Source organism: Eumetopias jubatus, unplaced genomic scaffold (assembly GCF_037043125.1).
Source record: "Eumetopias jubatus isolate StellerSeaLion01/CBP00866 unplaced genomic scaffold, mEumJub1_p1.0 scaffold_2, whole genome shotgun sequence".
Lineage (NCBI taxonomy): Eukaryota > Metazoa > Chordata > Mammalia > Carnivora > Otariidae > Eumetopias > Eumetopias jubatus.
The window spans coordinates 80,477,098-80,496,748 of NW_028274808.1; the positions used below are offsets into that span (position 1 = coordinate 80,477,098).

The 19,651-nt window shown below is 36.9% G+C and overlaps 1 protein-coding gene across 1 annotated transcript in view; it reads left to right on the top strand.

The window, feature by feature from the left end:
- The window catches only part of TTC29 (tetratricopeptide repeat domain 29), a 240,110-nt gene that overhangs the window by 181,983 nt on the left and 38,476 nt on the right, over positions 1-19,651 (top strand). The gene's annotated exons all lie outside the window — the stretch shown is intronic.

Here is a 19,651-nt window from a genome sequence, read left to right on the forward strand (position 1 = left end):
AGCCCCACGTTGGGTTCTGCACTCAGTGGGGAGTCTGCTTGGGGATTCTTGCCCTCTGCCCCTCCCCTCACTTGTTCTTTCTCCCTCTCTCTCTTTCTCTCTCAAATAAATAAATAAATCTTAAAAAAACCTGCAATAGATGTGCTAGGCATCAGATGATATCCAGCTAAGTGGAGAGTTGATAAAATGAAAAATAGCTCTAAAGAAAATACCAGAATAGAACATGTTAAAGATAAAGGAGAAAGACAATATAGACTAGTGTTTAAGAATCACAAAAAATAGAGTAAAAATGTCCAACATATCATAATTGAAGTTACACAATGGAAAATGGGAGAGAAGCAACACCTTAAAGCTATCATGGCTGAGAATTGCCAAGAAATGAGAACTCACATATAAGAAGTACAACATGTTCCAAGCAAACTAAATAAAAAGAAATCTATGGTTTGGAAACATAAGAGTAAAACTTCAGAATATCAAAGATTAAAACAAAGATCTTAAAAGTGGCCAAAAAGAAAGAAAAAAAGTACTATCTTTAGAAAATGACAAATTCACAGTCAGCTACAGATAACAACAATGAAAGTTAAGAAACAGTGGAATAATATCTTCAATATAATGAGAGAAATCACAATCAACCTACAATTATAAATCCAGTGGCACTATCTATGAAGAACAAAGGTAGAAGTTTTTCAGATTAAAAAAATCCATCTACTGCTCACAGAACCATACTAAAACAAATCCTAAAGGATAAAGGAAAGCAATCTCAGAAGATCTAAAATTCAGAAAGAAAAGTGAGAAAAAGATACACATCTGAGTAAATCTAAATCATTAAGTACAGCTAAACACTTTTTAAAAAAGAAAAATTATAAAATCAATTTGAGGGATTAAAAAAAGATGGAAATTTCTAAGCAATAATTACATATAATTCAGAATGGAATGGTAGGTTAAATTAATTTACTTTCAGATTTTTAAATCTTTTTTAATTTTTTAAGTAGGCTCCATGCCCAGTGTGGAGCCCAACGTGGGGCTTGAAGACCCTGAGATCAAGACTTCAGCTGAGATCAAGAGTCAGACAACCAACTGAGCCACCCCAGTGCCCCTACTTTTAGCTTTTTAAACTAGATTATATATCATATCTAAAATAACAACTAAAAGAAATAGATTGGTAGAGGGGAAGAAAGGAGTGAGGTGAAAAAGCCCAAACAAACCAAAAAGAGGGAAGAGAGGAAAAAATAAAACACAGGGAATATTAGAACAAATAAAAGGCATTAAATAATATACTAAAAATAAACCCATAATAGCAATGAATAAAAACTTACTAAATTATTAAACTATCTTGTGCACTATTAAAGACAAAGATTAGGGGCACCTGGGTGAGGCAGTCAGTTAAGTAATCTCTTGGTTTCAGCTCAGGTCTCGATCTCAGAGACGTGGATGGAGCTCCCTATTGGGCTCCACTCTCAGCAAAGAGTCAGCTTAGGTCTCTCTCTCTCCCTCTCCCTCTGCTCCTCACTTCCCCCCAACCATCGCCCCCCACCCCGCTCTCTCTCTCTCTCAAATAAATAAGTAAATCTTTAAAAAAAATGAGACTGAATTAAACAAATCTAGCTATATGGTATTAACAAGAAAAGATGAAAAATAAAAGAATACGAAAAGATACACATGCAAATACTAAAGAAAGCAATGTATCTTTTATTTATTAGATAAAATAGGCCTTTAAAGCAAAAGCACTGGAGACAGAAAGTTACTACATAATGACAAAAGGTTCAATTCACCAGGAAGATATAATATTCTAAATGTAAATTTGCCTAATATCAAAGCATGTCAATGTATAAAATGAAAATAGAATCAACATGGAGAAATTTCAATTCTACCATCATAATAAAAACCTTCACTTTTTTTCTTGGTAACTGATGGATTAAGCAAACCAAAATATCTGCAAAGGTAAAGATTCAAACAGACAAATTTTTAAATGATGTAATGAACACATGAAACTATAATAGTGGGAAGTAATTTTTAAAAATTAATGTCCATGAAATGAACCTTGACAGAATCCATAGGACTGATATCATACAAATAATGTTTGCTGTCCACAGTACAATTAAGTTAGGATAATTTAAACAAAAACTTGTTTGAAAATTACAAAAAATTTCTAAATAGCATTTTCAAAAAAAAAAGTTGGAAAGGAAATCAGGAATTTCTTAGTACTGAATAACTGAAAATATCAAAATTAATGAAATGGAGCTAAAGCAACTCATAAAGGGAAATTTATAACCTTGGATATTGTATAAAGAAAGAGGCAGTGTAGGGCATCCTGGTGGCTCAGTCAGTTAAGCGTCTGCCTTCGGCTCAGGTCATGATCCTGGGGTCCTGGGATTGAGTCCTGCATCTGGCTCCCTGCTCTGTGGGGAGTCTGCTTCTCTCTCTCTCTCTCTCTCTCTCTTCCCCCCCTTCTCTCTGTCTCTATCTCATGAATAAATAAATAAAATCTTTTAAAAAAAAAAAGAGGCAGTGTATACATAAATGAACTAAACATACAAATATGTTTGTAGCTAAACATACAAATTAAGAAGTTAGAAAAACAATAAATTTAAAGAAAGTAAAAGAGAAGAAATGGTAAAAAAAGAATAGAAATTAATGAAATAGTAGATTACAAAGATAAAAAGGGAAGTATAATTGATAATTGAGTTTGTGTGTCCACTGAAATATTCCCAGAACTCTAGGTCAGTATGGCCAACTTTGCCATCTTTTCTGTGATATCTAATCGCCATTTGAATCTCAAATGATTTTTTTCATCCCCACACACTCATCCCACACCCCCAGACTTGCTCCTGGAACAATCTTCTCTAAGTTAAATGATAAATCCATTATTCTGTCTTCTGAAGGCAAAACTCTTGAAGTCATCTTGACCTCTCTTTCCTCGTGGCCCACATCCAGTTAGTGAACAAAACCTATTGGCTCTTTCACCATTTTGGTAGCTCAGGGGCTTCTCTAAAGTGGAAAAACCTCACATGCATTCTATCCTATTCTATCTCAAAGATACCCTATATTTGGAGTTATAGAGCTTAAATTCTAGCAAGACAAGAGAAGAATGAGAAGCTTAGGAAATTGGGGCTAGAGAAGAGAGGGTTGGCAAAGAACAGGTAAATGAAGGGTAAACGGCCTACTGTAAAGTAATGGGAAGGTTATGTGGGTATTTATGCTTTCAAATACCATCTTAGTTATTGGAAGAAACACATCTTTTCTCTCCTTAGAACTTCTCTGCTCAAATCAAAAATATCCAGGGCACATAAACAACAATGATATAAACTCCTCTTTACTAATTAAAAAAAAAAAAGTCAGGCGGTATATGAAGAACCAACTGGGGGTCTAGTCCTGGCTCCACCACCTGGTGGATGGGTTGGCAGAGGCATTACAACTCTGTACTTCAGTTTTATTTTCGATAACGAGGACGGTGAACTTAATGTGATCACAGAAGTATCTTCTGCCTTAGAGGGGCCGTGATTCCAGAACAGAGCAGGGAAGGCAGTAGTACCCTACATCTATAATTCACCCAGGAAAACCTGTAGGTTCTTTGAGTTGCAAACCAGGAGCTTGGTATAAAATATATCTGTCATTACATTTGTTAGAATGGGGTATTTCTGTGTTTCACCCCTGTGAAGTCTGACTTATGAAAATGGCCCAGCTTGCTTGAAGTCTGATACAAAAGGAGAATATTGACATTTTGTGTTTTAATCCTGTGCCCTTCTTATACCCAACCATCTTTAGAGGCTGTTTTAGCAAAATCACCTCCTTTTATGCTTTCCACATTTAAAGCTGCAGTTGAGAGAAATTTCAAATTTTAAACTATGTCTCTTAAAAACAATATCTCTTTAAAAATAGAAAAAATGGAAAATCTGCTTCAAAGGAAAAATATTTCATAATTAAATAAACCATTTCCAAAAATACTAAGCTAATGAGATATACAAAGTTTTTATCAATAAATTTACATTCAAGGACATTTTAAATATTTTTGCAATATCACCATCACTTGAATTTATTGCTCATGTTTACAGGTATAGGTATACTCATCAGTTTTATTAGAAACATCTAAGCAACATATAGCCTTTGACCAAAAATTGACCATAAAACTAAGAACTAAAGTCCACGCATTTCTTTTAATAATGAAGGCTTAGCTCTCTGCTCCTGGGCATATTCACATAATGTGCCTGTAAGCTCTGTTCTGTATCCAAAATTATGATTAGTATTTTTAATCAATGGCTTCTGTTCTTACTGGGGCTATCAACATATCAAAATGGTATGTGCTAATTGGACATAATAACTGCTAAGACTTTAGAGCTAATATAAAAGAATGACTAACATTTATGAGCCCTTACATGTTAGGCCCTATGCTAAGCAATTTCTATGCAGTGTCCCTTTTATTCCTACAAAGATATTACAGGTTAGGTACAGGTCAGGTTCTTGGTGGCAGGGACCTTGGCTGTCTATCCTCTTCACCACTGAACAGCAGGGCCTGGCATTGAGTAGGCTTTGAATGTATTTATCAAATGAATGAGGAAATATCATTGTGACCATTTTAGACATTAAAAACTGAGGCTTAGGGAGATTAGGAGATGTGCTAGTGAGTGACAGAGCTGGAATGTAAACCCAGGTTTGATTGCAGAATCCATGCTTTGAGTCACAACCTTTGCCTGATTTGGTCATTGATCCCAAGTTTTTTGAATTTGAGGGATGTTATCTCTTATTAGATTATGCTTAATTTTGAACTTCTTGAAGATCAGAATTCAGCTGAGTGTATTTCTGTCAAGCAGTTATAATTTACATAAGTCAAAAAAATTACAGACCTACTCAAGGAAATCCTTGCCCCTAACTCCTTAAGTATTAAAGATTCTCTTTTTAAAAAAGTGAAAATGTTTCCCCATCAAGGTGGTAATAGAAAACTAATATGAAGGAGGAAGTGTGGTCTTGCTGCGTAAAATGTGGTCTGTGCTTGGCAATGTGGACATCACCTGGGAATCTTAGAAATGCAGAAGCTCAGGTCTACCCAGATCTACTGGATCAGCATCTGCATGTTCAACAAGATCCTTAGGGTTCTCAGCCCTGGCAGCAGTTTAGAATTGTCTGTCAGTTTTTTTAGATATATATATAATTTTTTTTAGTATAGTTGACATAAAGTTATGTTAGTTTCAGAGTACAACATAGTGATTCCACAACTCTGTAGCTTATGCCACGTTCACAAGTGTAGCTCCCATTTGTCCTCATACAACGCCAGTACAATGTCATTACCTCTGTCAGCTCCTTATAACAACTGATGTAGATTATACCCCACACCCAGGGATCTGGATTTAAATGGACATAACTGGGTGGCACCCAAAACCCCCCAAGTGATTCTAAGGAGGTGCTAGGGTTGAGAACTAGAATTGTAAGCCTGAAATGACCGAGTCTACCTTTTTTCCCAGTGCCTCCACTAGCTGAACAAATCATACAACTTCTGTTAACTTTGCCTTTGAATCTATTTGGCTAAGATAACCTATATCCTTCTCCTTCAGAGGAGTTGTAACAAACAGACACAAAAAGCTTTGAGAACGTTAAAAGCACAATGTACATGTTATTTTTATTATTTTTATTTTGTTTAACTGCAAGTGTAAACTCTAAAGTTCATCATTTGAACATCAACATGAGCCTTATTTTAAATAACTTAGAGTATGCAATGGAATTTGTTTAGAAACTTGGAAATTATAAAAGCAACTGAAGATATAAAAGCTCTTTAAACTATATGAGGATTAACAGAAGAGTGTCTAAATGAAATCCAATTTTGTATCCTTTCTGTATGACACTAATTATCAGCCCAAAGTGTAACTAAGTTGGTAATTGGAACTAGGACATAACCGCTATATGAAGATACCTTTGTCTTGTCCTGCTTAAATCACAGCAGAAATTGGGACTTTCTTTTTAATGATGTGTAAAGTGCTTTTGGATCAACATCTTTATTTGGGGCATGCATGAAAAATATATCCTTTATGTATTATTATTATATTTCTTTTTTTAAGTATCTAAAAGCTAGAAATCACCAATGATAGACACTTTCACTACCTTTCACTATTATATTTCTTGTAGTTCTGCCTTAGTAAAATCCCATAATTCATTTTTTTAATCCTCAAAATCAGAAAAATATTCTAAAGGTGCTTTAAATGCTTGAGTATTTGACTTTATCAGATACAGTAATTTTTATTGTGTGTAAGTTGATGTCATCTAAAAAGAAAGTCAAGGGCGCCTGGGTGCCTCAGTTGGTTAAGCGACTACCTTCGGCTCAGGTCATGATCCCGGAGTCCCGGGATCGAGTCCCACATCAGGCTCCCTGCTCAGCAAGGAGCCTGCTTCTCCCTCTGACCCAACCCCCTCTCATGTACTCTCTCTCATTCTCGCTCTCTCAAATAAATAAATAAATCTTTAAAAAAAAATAAAAAGAAAGTCAAAAACATTTGTAATCACCAGAGCAAAACATTCATATTATATCTTGTGTACCTTAGAATTTCAACCATTAATACTGATAGTAAGAATTTGATTCAAAACTCTGGTGTTATAGGCCAATATGTAGTTTTAAAAAAAGAAAGATTTGAAGAGGAGAGAAACGCTTGAAAGCAACCGTCTTGTTGCTGAAAGTTAGGCATAGTTAATAGGTTAATTTCTGTTTATTGAATAAGAGAGCCCAATGCTGATTGATATAGTAATTTCAGTGTTTGCTATGGCAAATATTTAGCTCATTATCAGTTTTAATAGCATTTTGCAGAACAAGCCTTTTCTTGACATCTAGAAAATACTATTAAATTTCCCTGCATAGATACATTGTTATGACATGCAATAACTACTTGAATATAAAGGGGATTAATAATTTAAAAGGTGTTAACAAATTAGGGCCATCATTAAAAATAGACTTTGAACCATTTTGTAGCAAAATCAGATTGAGGTAATGCTCTGCTCTTATGATAAAGAATTACTGCATTAATTCTGCAAAGTGAACTTATTGCTCCTATTCGTCTCCAAAACCCTGGAGCATTAAAAGACAGGAAGAATGAAATGATCACTGCATTTTTTTCAGGCACAACAGCTCTAATATTTCCATCACAGTTTCACAGCTCAGCCAGCCTAGTTGTGTTAATAGGGGGAAAAAAACCTTCAAAATGTCATCTTTTTCTTTAATTTTGCTTTTAGCCTGTCCTATAAAATCGGGCCAGATTTTCTTGGACGGTTTATAATAATAAATAGAAAATTGTATTTAACTTAGGCAGCATCAGTATTGACTACATGGCTTAATACCGTTTTGCATCTGACTTTTTAAAATTTAATCCATGAGCATGTTGAAGATCTTCTTTCCACATCATTTACCCTACTGATGGCTGGAGTTGACCCAGCTGATGGGGATGGCTAAGTGGTGTCCCCTTCCTTCCTCACTACTCCATGGACATCCCTCCTAAAACTAAGGACTTTTGGATGCAGAGGAGAGTCCCACTGAAGTTGTTTTGTCAAGAGAAATTGATAGCTACACTCTGCTATTTGAATCTTCAAATTTAATGCTCGATTTTCTGTGCTTTTTCTTCGTTTCTCTTAAAAATAGGATATATGATAACACATTTGGAAAGAACTGTTGTACTTGCTGATAACCAAATTCTCCGTGCAAACTATTAATATAAACTGAAAAGAAAATGAAAATTGGCGTAGAAATTGCAACTACAATGCATATGTTCATAGAGTCACGGATTATTAAAGCTGAAGTAGAGCTCCAAGCTCATTTTTTCCAACCCTTGGATTTTGAAGTTGAGGAAACTGAGGCCCAGGCAGGCTTAACACACGTGGCTGAGTGACTGTTAGAAACTCTGCATTGTTATTTTTTCAATATCAGCCATCCCTGAGTCTGAAATTCCCATATTTCTCAATACTACTTGAGTACTTCATTGATTACAGCTGTAAAGTGTAACAAATTCTCGATTTAGGGCCAGCTGACCTAGAACTTGAATCCCAAATTATTCACATATTTGAGAAAAATCACTTGACCTCTCGTTAGTGTTGGTTTCCTCATCCACGAAATGTAGATACTAATGCCCTCCTTCAGAGGTGCCCTGTGAATTAACTGGATTATATATATGTAAGCACTGTATACTATAAATCTTTATACAAATAATAAGTCATTATCATTAAGAAGGAATGTCTGCTCCCACTAAATTAAGGCATTTTGTTATCTGGGAGGGGAATTATTAGTTAGCTAACACATTAACAAGGCCTTGAGGCAATGGGATAAAACAATACGTTTTCATTTGGGGGAGAAGAAAGGTAGAGAAAGATCTAAGGCATTGGCAATTAGAGCCGAACAGTGAGGCACCAAGGGCAGTGGTTAAAAATAGCAGAAAGAAAGTGGAGGAGATGGGGAGCTCCATTTTACAAGTGAGAAAATGGAGGTTTGGAGAGGTTAAGTAATTTGACCCCAGTGACCCAGCCAGAGGGTGAAATTAGTAGGACTAAAACCAGGGCTCTCTGATTCTGGAGACCAGATATGATTAACTACCAGGAGAATGATTTACAGTATCATAAATAGGATGAAATTTTGCACTAAGATCGTCAGAGAACATTCTTTTCTCATGTCAGAAGCTGAAGGTGAAACATATTATGAAGGAAATCTAAGGATGCAGTGAAGATCTGTGATGCCAACTTGCTAAAGCAATGTTGGACAAATGTTTTATTTACAGCATAATCCCAGGAATGATTCTAAAGGAACTCTGATTGGAATTTGTCAACGATCTTTCTAACCTTTGACAATTCATTTAAGAACTGAACAATTTTTTTTTTTAAAGATTTTATTTATTTGACAGAGAGAGACAATGAGAGAGGGAACACAAGCAGGGAGAGTAGGAGAGGGAGAAGCAGGCTTCCCGCTGAGCAGGGAGCCCGATGCGGGGCTCGATCCCAGGACCCTGGGATTATGACCTGAGCCGAAGGCAGACGCTGAACGACTGAGCCACCCAGCCGCCCCAAGAACTGAACAAATTTTAAATGTCTAGTTCCAATAATACCAACTTACCCACCAAGGCTTCTTATCAATTCTCAATCCTTCTAACAGTCTCTTCTGATCTAACTAGAGGCTGTTTCCTTCTTGGATTATAAATTGATTGTGAAGAAAAATTATTTGACAATTCATTAAACCTTGTGATTTCATCCTCTGCCAAAGATCCCATAAAACCTAATGCTGAAGTATATTTATACATAATGTCATTTAACCCAGTTTTGAAAATCATTGCAATGGAATTTAGCAATAATGAGACTAATGGCTTTATCACAAACCCACTTTTAAAAAATATACTAATTCAATTTTCTTGTTAATTTTCTTTTTACCAGACAGGTAGTCCATGTGCAATAAATATATTATTAAAACATTGTATTTATTTAGAAATATGTAGCCCTACCTATCCCACCCAAACAACGAAGCTTCTCAGCCACCATCAATGCCAAAATAATGTGAAAAGAATTGTTATCTTTATATTCGAGAATCCTTAGTGGTGTAGAAGTAGAGAAAGAGAAGCAGCCATGAAAATACTAGCCAAAGAAGGAATTTGTTCTGTGGTAGATACCAACCCAAAGTTGAGGCTCACACATAATGAACTCCTCATCAAAAGCAGCTTTCCTTTGGTGCCTGGGTGGCTCAGTCAGTTAAGCATCTGACTCCTGGTTTTGGCTCAGGTCATGATCTCAGGGTTGAGAGATGGAGCCCCATGTTGGGCTCAGCTCTGGGCATAGAACCTGCTTAAGATTCCCTCCCTCTGTCCCTCCCCGGCTCCCCTGCCACCCCCATGTGCCCGTTCCCTCTTAAAAAAAAAAAAAAAGGCGTCTTTCCTCACATGTCAGAATGATTTGCTTATATATGTTTTGCTTCTCTGTTTGAGGTTCAGTAAGTAGGCATTTAAGTTAACAAACATTTGTTTTTAAATGCAAACGTGTAAGAAGGTTATGGCCATTCACACATTAGAATTGATTGGCTTACGCTGGTTGCTTGCTTCCTAACATGTAGCTGAGCCTAGCTGAGCTAAGACACTGTGAGTCTGAGTAAATAATTTTTTGACTCAAGATCTCACTGCTTTCCAGATTTATTCTATTTCTGAAACCCCCAATTTGCCCTTAGTGTTCTGCTCTCCTTGAGAATTCAGCTATCTGACCCGCATATGTGTTTATGGCAGAGGCTATATATTCTGAGCAACGGTCCCCTCTAGAGAGTTAAAGCTTTAAAAACATTTCAGTCAGTGTTATTGACAGTTGATTTATATCCTTTGAATTTGCACTCCTGACCAAGATTCTTTTTTTTTCCCCCAGCCATAGACTATCAGTATCATTTAAAATGGTAAATCTGGGCAGATGCCAAGGTCTGCCTATCTTTTGAAGGCTGCCTGTCTAATCAATTCACTTGGTTTGGGGTCACATTACAAACCAAATCAGTTGTGTTAGTGCGCTGAAGTAGGAACAGTGATACCTCGTTATCACGGAAGGATCACGTACTTATATGCAGAAATGCTTCCGGAAGAAATTATACATAATGCTCTCATTTTTGTAGCTAAGATAAAAATTAAAGGAGTTTTAGTTCCAAATTTAGCCCATTCTTTGATTTAAAGATTAAAACCTGGAAAGCTGAATGCATTTTACCTAAATATTAACTTGTGATTTTTGGTTTCTTTTAAAGAAACAATGGGACATTTAAATTATAATTTAACTTTATAAAGAATTACTTTCTATGAAAATCTTATCTCTTTCATGTGACTTTGACTTAATACATTTCTCTTTTTTATTTTGATGATACAATGTTCTAAATTTTAAAAATAGCAGACAATTATACTTTAATTATTTTTAAATAATCCCTAAAATTCTTCCAAACCTTCAATTGCATTTTTTAATCTATAGAATGATGAACTAGTACATGAAAGTCTAACTTGTAACATTAATGAAGTATTTTTGGGGTTGGTTTTTTTTTTTTTGGTAACACATATAAAAATACATACATAAAGCTTATGGCCAAACTTAAAGTCAATAAGCCTATGCATGAGAAGTGAAATAGTCTAATCTGTAAATAGGAAACTGATGATCTTCATGGAGAAAAAAATGAGAAAAAAGAAAAGAAAAAAACCTCTTTATAGTTGCTGTCACTTTTAGCAGACAGTAAGAAAAAACACACATGTTAGTGGTACCTCAGGACATGATCATCCTTTTGAACTGAATTTATGCAGTACATTTCTGTTCCTCAGCACTATGTCTCCAAGCATCGCTTTACTCAACATTGTTAAGAGCCTCAGTCTGGAGGTGATCCTTTTATTATATTTTGATCATCTGTAGATAAAATGTCAAGCACAAGTGGTATAATAGAAGCAAATGATATCTATGTTTGAACCTGATAAAAAAAAAAAGAAAAGTCCCTCACCTAAATTAGCCTAGGTATATGTACTCCTCTAAGCTGATTCTATTTTAAAGTGTTTTCTTTCTTTTTAAAATTAAGTATTCTTATTAAAATACTTATAAACCAATTAACCAGGGAACTGCCTGCTAGTAATGCCTTAAGGAATATTTCTCATTGGGGTGACTGAGGCTTGGAGTTGTGATAGGCAATGGTACTATCAGTTCCCCAGCCCCCCAGCAAGAGGGATGAAGGCTGCATCTCTCTCTCGAGTAGCCCCTTGAGGTTAGCTTAGAGCAGTGCTTCTGCTTTGGAAGAAGCTGTCAGCCCTCTGGGCTACAGGAATATGCTGTTTTTAATAAGACCTTGCACAAGACAGTAGCTATGATTTGGAGTCTATTTTCTCCCCTCTACCACTCTTGAAATGGAACGGATCACAAGTTGATTGAATACTTAATGCCAAGCTAGTTCTGAGCATTAGAAATCACTTATAGATCTATATGTTAAACTTTCAAAAAAATGGTTTGAATAACATGCTTTTTGGGTATATCCTCCACTCTGTGCTCTGGAAACATCTCTTGCCATGAGAAAAGACTGGGAATATGCGAATTAAGTTCAGGTAGGTGTCGTCACCGTCTTCCCTTCTGGCTGAGCAATAACCAACCCTGTTATTTAGTGTGGTCTTTTCTCTAGAACTAGTTTAGAACTTGCATGGAGTCAGCTTATAAATATTAATGTGCAATCTCTGAAAAGGAATACGGTGCAGATTGAAAAAAAAAGAGGCTTTTTGGTTAAGTCTAAGTGCAGCAAGTTTGAAGATCACAGTCTATGACTTTGACTTTCAGAACTCACTATAGGTGGTGACTAAGATGAAGAAACTGGTAGGACGTCGCTATGCTCTCTGCTGTCAATCAGTTAACCACTGAAAGATTTTACCTTTTTCAAAAAAATGTGTCACTGAACGAAATTTATCTGAAAGTTCTGAGACAAGCACAGATGTTCCCTGTGTTACCTTACGAGCACTAACTTCAATTCAGTTGCTCATCACCTGTAACAAACGCTTTTTGGTCCTACAATACTTATACCAACAGTAATTTGAATATGGACAAATGTTGTGTTTTGCCATGCCCTACACTGCATTCCAGTTAAAGCAGGGATACCTGAATTCTGTAACCACCAAGCACTGAGCCAGACTTGGAATTGGAAATGCCAACAGCAAAAATGCCTCGTACTTAGTAAAGTCAGAAATAGAAGAACCGAGTATCCAGTGGAGGAGATTGGAAAAATTTTTCATCCATATCTCCACGAAGAAATTAAGAAGTAAGCTTCTCACTTAAAGCAGTCATAATTCGGAAGGGAACGAGAACATCAGCAGAACACAGGCAACAGAGAAGAGAGCTAAATGAGTTCAGCATGATGAAAGAGGCTTGCAGGTCCTAAGAAACTGAGTTACACAATTGAAATAAAGAGAGATGAGGAGTTCTGGTCACCGAAAGTCCCAACTCTAAGTAACTGAAGAGGTCACTCACTGCTATGGAAACTTCATCCCTAGGGAACTCACTGAGAGCCCCAAAAATAACTTTAGCTAAACATTTGCACCTCAAAATTGAAATAGCAAAGCTTTGTGTGGTTGTCAAATGTGATAATTGATGTAGAATCCAGGTGTATATTGTTGGTATATTTTTTAATGGAAGTACAGTTGACACACAATGTTAATTAGTTTCAGGTGTGCAACATAGTGACTTGACAAGTCTATAAGTTCTGCTGTGCTCACCACAAGTGTAGCTACCATCTGTTTCTCTTTAAAAAAAGTTTTTTTAATTTATTATAGTATGGTAAGAACACTTAACATGAGATCTACTCTCTTAATTTTGTACATGTACAGTACCACATTGTGTATATATATATATATATTTTTTTTCCGTGTTGGGAAAGTGTCTTAGAAGTCAGAAAAAGTGGCAAATCATATTTCAGTTACACTCCTTATTATTAGACAAGCCAGCCAAACTATGCCTGGGCCACTAAGAACTCAATTTCATCTCCTTTTTAGCCCTGAATTCTTTGATGACTACTTTGCAGGAATTAAATTTTGGGGTGGTTGCCGGAGGGGAGGGTTGGGAGGATGGGCAAAAATAGATGAAGGGAATTTAAGAGGTATAAACTTGCAGTTATAAAGTAAATAAGTCACAGGGATGAAAAGTCCAGCATAGGGAAGGTCGTCAGTAATATTGTAGTAACTTTGTATGGTGACAGAAAGTGACTAGACTTATCGTGGTGAGCATTTCATAATGTATATAAATGTTGAATCATTATGTTGTACATCTGAAACTAATATAATATTGTATGTCAGCTGAACTTCAATTTAAAAAAGTTAAACTTTTTAACTATAATAACAAGCATGTGTGGAAAATACTTGTTTCCTTAAAAGATCTGTGGAAGTTAGTAAGTAGAAACTGAAAATACGTATACATTAAGCACTGTATGCGTTTTATCATTACTTGAATTACTTTTGCGGGGGGAGGGAGCAGAGCAGGGGGTAAGAATGAGAGGGTTGCCTAGGTTAGATCAACTATTCCTAAATCCAAAAGTCTCAAAGCAGTAATTATGTATTCATTACTGGGCACATTTTCTGAAATCAAAATTGAACATAGTTAATAGAATTAATGTTTCAGTGAACCTTAATTGTATATTTAACAGTTGCCTACTATACACATAATCTGAGACGGAGCTTGGTTGATTTTAACGGCAGTGGGATCACAGTAGAGAGATGGCCAGCTTTTGTTGTCTACAGACTAGATTGCCTTAAGAGACGTTGAGACCAGCAGAGGAAAAAAAAAAAGAAATTACACTGATCCAGTAGATATACTGCTGAGAGCTTCCTATTATATTCTCACCTCAGACATTGTACCACCATTAAATTCATACATTCAGGCCCTGGGAATCAAGCCAGCCTGACACATAAGTTTGGCTAAAATGAATCTAGTGTATTAGTTTTTGTGAAAATGATTAAGCTCTATGGATTCGAAATCAGTTCTATTTTTCAAGCAGTCAAAGGCAAATAAACCTTAATGTAAGAGACCAAATGAGAAGAAGCCTGGCAGAGATAAAATTGAATCGCAAAGGAAGGAGAGCTTCCATAAGGCATGATTTGAGCCAGAAAACAACACAAGATCATTGATTTGGCAGTTGTTTTTTTTTGTTTCGTTTTGTTTTTTTTTTAATCTGCTAACAGGCAACATTTTTTAAGCCTTTTAAGGTGACTGTACATCACAAAGGCATAATTTTAATCAGAATTCTTACAACGTTTCCCAAATTCCTAAAGGCAATCAGCTCCATTCAAATTAGTAACGCAGATAAATCACCATTAATTAGCTAATATAAGCCAGCAGGTGGTTTTGAGCCCAGAGACGTTCCCTGGTTATTTAAATTATGTATATTACACCACACTAAAGAAACAGTAAGTAAAAGAGAGCACAGAGACAAGTCTATGAAAAAAAATCTGTTTAGGGATAATACTCAACTAAAATCTCCTGCAACTTCCACATCTTACCCAGAGGAATACAAGGCAGCTTTGACCCCCTGACTCAAAAAATATCATTCACCAACATCCAGCTCTTATTTCAACATTGACTATGCATGCAATGTACAAAGTGTGCATTGGAAGCTTACTTGAATATATTTGTTCTAGAAAGATTACCAATTACCAAAGAATAAGGGAGGAAGAATTGTTTTTCATGCATAATTTGTGACACAAGAGAATCTTCTCCATAATCTTTAGGCCCTTGTGTTCTTTAATTGACCTACTCTAATTTGTGTAATTGAGGGTTATTTCCTAGACTATAAAAAGAGATAAAGGCACCTCATAGCCGCCAACCATCTAAGATTGTATTTGCAATTAAATGGTGTAGGAGATGGTTAGTTTTGTATTGAAAATGGACTTGTCCATATGGAGGCAATTTTTCTTAATCCTGTTAGAGGGCTATCCCTTTAGTCTCAATAATGTCTCCCTCAATAAGCAATGAAACAGGCGCCTGGGTGGCTCAGTCAGTTAAGCATCTGCCTTTGGCTCAGGTCATGATCCCGGGGTCTTGGGATCTAGGCCCGCATTGGGCTCCTTGCTCAGCAGGGAGCCTGCTTCTCCCTCTCCTTCTGCCTGCCGCTCCCCGTGCTTGTGCTCTCTCTCTCTGTGTGTCAAATAAATAAACTCTTTAAAAAAAAAAAAAACAAAAACGAAACTTTTTGATAGTCGAACCACAGAATACTTTGTGGACAAAATTATGTTAGACCAGATAACTAATTTTATTGTTTTGCTCATGCTATCCATATTGTGCATCATTTTAATCTTTATAGCTGTAATGTCACTTAATAGGATTTCTGAAACATGAGCATAATAAAATAAGTAGACATCCGAACCTCACTAAAGGCTTTACTAAAGAAAACCTCAGGGTCCGATTCTGTTTAATATGAGATGTGAATTTCAATAAACTATATATACTATGTTGAATCAGGAGATACACGTTCATTTTAAGAAGACCAAAAGTGTTTTTGAATTGAAGCTTCCAGAGAGAAATGAACTCCTAGCATAGACTAGACTTGGTTCTGGGTCATTCTTTGTGCTACCTTTGGACCTGTGATGCAGAATCTTACATTTATATCTCAATCATGCCTGGAAGGGGGCAGAAGCCTGAGCAACCAACAGAACTGTAGAAGTGAGGAACCGTTCCTCCTAGCGTTTCTCTTTCATCTCAGTAGAGAAGCAGGGGGAGACAGCAACTACTGCTCCTATCCCCGACAATACCCCCAAATTACCTGGAAGTAGTGTTTTTTGTTTAAACCAAAATTATTTGTAAACTGTTATTTCAGTATGCTCACATATTTGCAGCAGGATCAAACGAAAGGGAAAAATCACAACTACTTTAATTTCTCAGGGTAAGAACAAACCACATAATTGCTTCACAAATACAAATACCTAACATCACAACACTAGGCCAACTGGAAAATTGGCACCAAGTATATTTGGAATTTGTGACAGTTTTAACGTCTCTAATTCTTAATAGGTGTATCCCTTTTTGAGCATACTAATCAGTCTTGTGCGGTGTTGTGGCCCTGGATGGTTCAGAGATGCAAACACTGACTTGTTGCTCGCTTCATGTAACCATGCCCTTTGATATCTTTTTTTTTAAGTTTGTAATAATGCTGTGACTACTGCTGTTCACAAATATTTTATTTATAAAATCTATCCTCCCCTAGGGCTGGCACAGAGGATCTACAAGCTGAAGGCTAGTCTGTAAACTCCACTCACTCTAGGAGACTGAGCTTTCTTTAACATCAGTCGCTGAGCAGGGAGTTTAGACAGAGAAAACTAGCGGTGCTTCCCAACTGCAATATAGAAAGCAAAAGCATCTCTTTGCAGATAGGTTTTCCTGTTGTGGCATTATTTAGACCAAAAGGGAAGTACATTGTGGGGTAACTGTGCCTTTTCTTGCGGTGGGAGGGCTAGAGGCCAGTACTAAAGGCAAAAGGAAAAAAAATGTTTTTAAAAGGCTTTTACTGGCTTTATATTAACTTCTGAATAAGAAACCTTACACAATATATTTCAAAACATTGACGAGGGTTTATGTAGACTGCACTAGGGATAGTGACTCTGCTGCTCCATCATGCTTCTGCAAACAGTAGGCCAGCATGAGTCAAGGCAAGGTGGGCCGAAGGACACCACATTCTGTATCAGAAGACCTGGGACCTCAAAAGAAACAAAGATTGTTCCTATCAGCTGTAGTCTAAGTAGCCTTTCATCCATGAAATATTAAGCATGACTGGAGTTAACAGCTAACCTCTAGTCTATAGTTAGGACTTTCACTAAACTTTATTTAAAAGCCAAAACAGGAAAGAAAAGTCGTTCTTCATCCCCTGCCTCACTAATGCCCAGCAAGGCTTTACTTGCTGCACCCGACAGAGAGCACTGCCATGGCTCCCTCAACACCCCACATTACGTGCCAGGCCCAGGTCCATGACAGGGGTACTCAAATACTTTATTTATAAAAACCATGACTGCCAGTGTCATTTTTCCTTCCTACGTCCACGAGACTTTTCTTGCCAACAAGTTTCTCTACTTTCTCCCGCATGGCTCAGAGTGCCCTAGGCGCTTTTTTCTCTAGACTCTTGCCCCACTCCTGCTTACACAAAAGTCAAAGCAACTTCTTCCACTGTCTTCCTCAGACCCTTTGTCCAATATCCTCAACTGTGAATATGGCATATGCTTAATCAGGTTGGTGACAGTCCAATACCCACACCAAGCATCAGGATGTCAATGTTCAGCATGGTTTGCTCTCTGAATCTTGGTCAAGTCGGCTGTTGATAATGAATAACAGGGATTCCCTCTCCACTTTTCTCTTAATTTTTCAGATTTTCACTCCTAAAATACTGTAGGGTGGGGCACCACTCCCTCTCTCCATCTCTAATTCAACTCACACATCCCTACATGTAGCCATCTAGCCCACTAGAGATTCATTCATCAAACTTGAGTATAATCTGTAAGCCAAACATTTCTTAGGCCCTGGAATTATAAGATGAATCAAATACAATCCCTGCCGTGAAAGACAAGTAAGCAGGTGACAACGTATGTTGATAGTTAATGAAAGAGGCTCACACAACACGTGTCAGGGCACAGAGAGGCTGCCACCCATCCTGCCCATCAGAGATACTTACTGTACTCCATACTGTCCTCATGGAGAAATTCAGTAACTGTGCCATGCCCTTTGTGGGACAAATCGTATATGAGAAGACAGCTGGAGAAACTTGTAGGCATTTACTACATAAATCTCTTTTCATCCTGGAAATCCATATTTAAGGAATCTCTAGGTTCTATCTCTGCTGTTCAACCATTCAGGCTTCAACTCTCTCTGCCTTTCCTTTTCTTCTCTGTCTCTGTCTCTCTCTCTTTCTCTCTCTCTCTCTCTCTCTCTCTCACACACACACACACACACACACACACACACACATGCACACTCCAAACACACATCTCTGCTTGGAAAACATCTAATGAATACCTTTTTCATTCACAGTAAGAATACATAACAACCAGATATTTGGGATATTATCTGTACAGAGAGGTATCTTAGAGGATATCAATACTCATTGCTTTCCCTCCCCACCCCCAAAGCCATTCTGGCAATACTCTTTCTTATTGATAAATAAGCCACACTTATCAATAAGCCACTCTTCCTTATTGATAAATCAAGCCTGGGTAACTTCAGTTTGTGGGCATTTGTTCCTCATAGTGAATGAATGCCCCAAATGTCCCTATTACAAGGCTCTGTCCATTCCTTTGATTAACTGCTCCATCTGAGGGAAGCTCTCACAAGCCCAATTTGTAGTTATTTCCCTTCAGTCAATCCCAGATGTAAAGGATCCACATTCTGCTGATGGAGCAATTTAGTAACTGTGGGGTCTGTCCCCCTTTATAGGACAATGTAGATGAAATGCTCTGTCAGTTTACACTGCTATACAAATTTTGATTTTTCAAAAGCTAAAGAAGCAAAATGCCCAGCAGAAGGAAATCAAAGCCATCTGTAATAATCCTGAAACTAGGTGTTTTCCCCCCTGAACGGATACTTGGAAACCGATGTGCTAAAAGCATAGGAGTAAGATTAGACTAAATATTTCTTTGGGCACCATTAAACTGGAGGATGTCTTGTGTTCCATGCTCTGTTGTCTTTAAGATATAAAAAGAAAAGAAAATATAAAAAGATATAAAAGAAAGTGCAGCCTGGCAATGCTGCTTGTTCAGTTTTGAACTCTATAAAGCATCCACCTCTAATTCAACCTGACACCGCTAATTTTGGCATTAGAGTTTGAAATGAAAATCAATATCTGTTTTGAGCTTGAACACGGAGTGACTGTACCTTGGGTAGAGCATGGCCAGGTCCTTATTTTCAGTGATCTGTGAGTGAGGTAATAGAAATTTTCTGATGTAGAGCATTTAAAACACTTATTCAGATGAAATCTCTTTGTTTTCTTAAAGTTGATTGTGAACTACATTCTCCCATCCTCCTAAGGCTTATTAGAAGATGCTCTTCAAGATTTTTTGTATGTTTGCTTTTTTAAAAACCCATGTTTCCGAGAATATTTCCCACATGAGATTTAGAGACTTCGCCTGGCCTTTCCTGCTAAGACAAAAGGCCTTTGACTAATGTAGGTGGAGAGTAAAAGGCTCAGGGCTAAGGACTGATT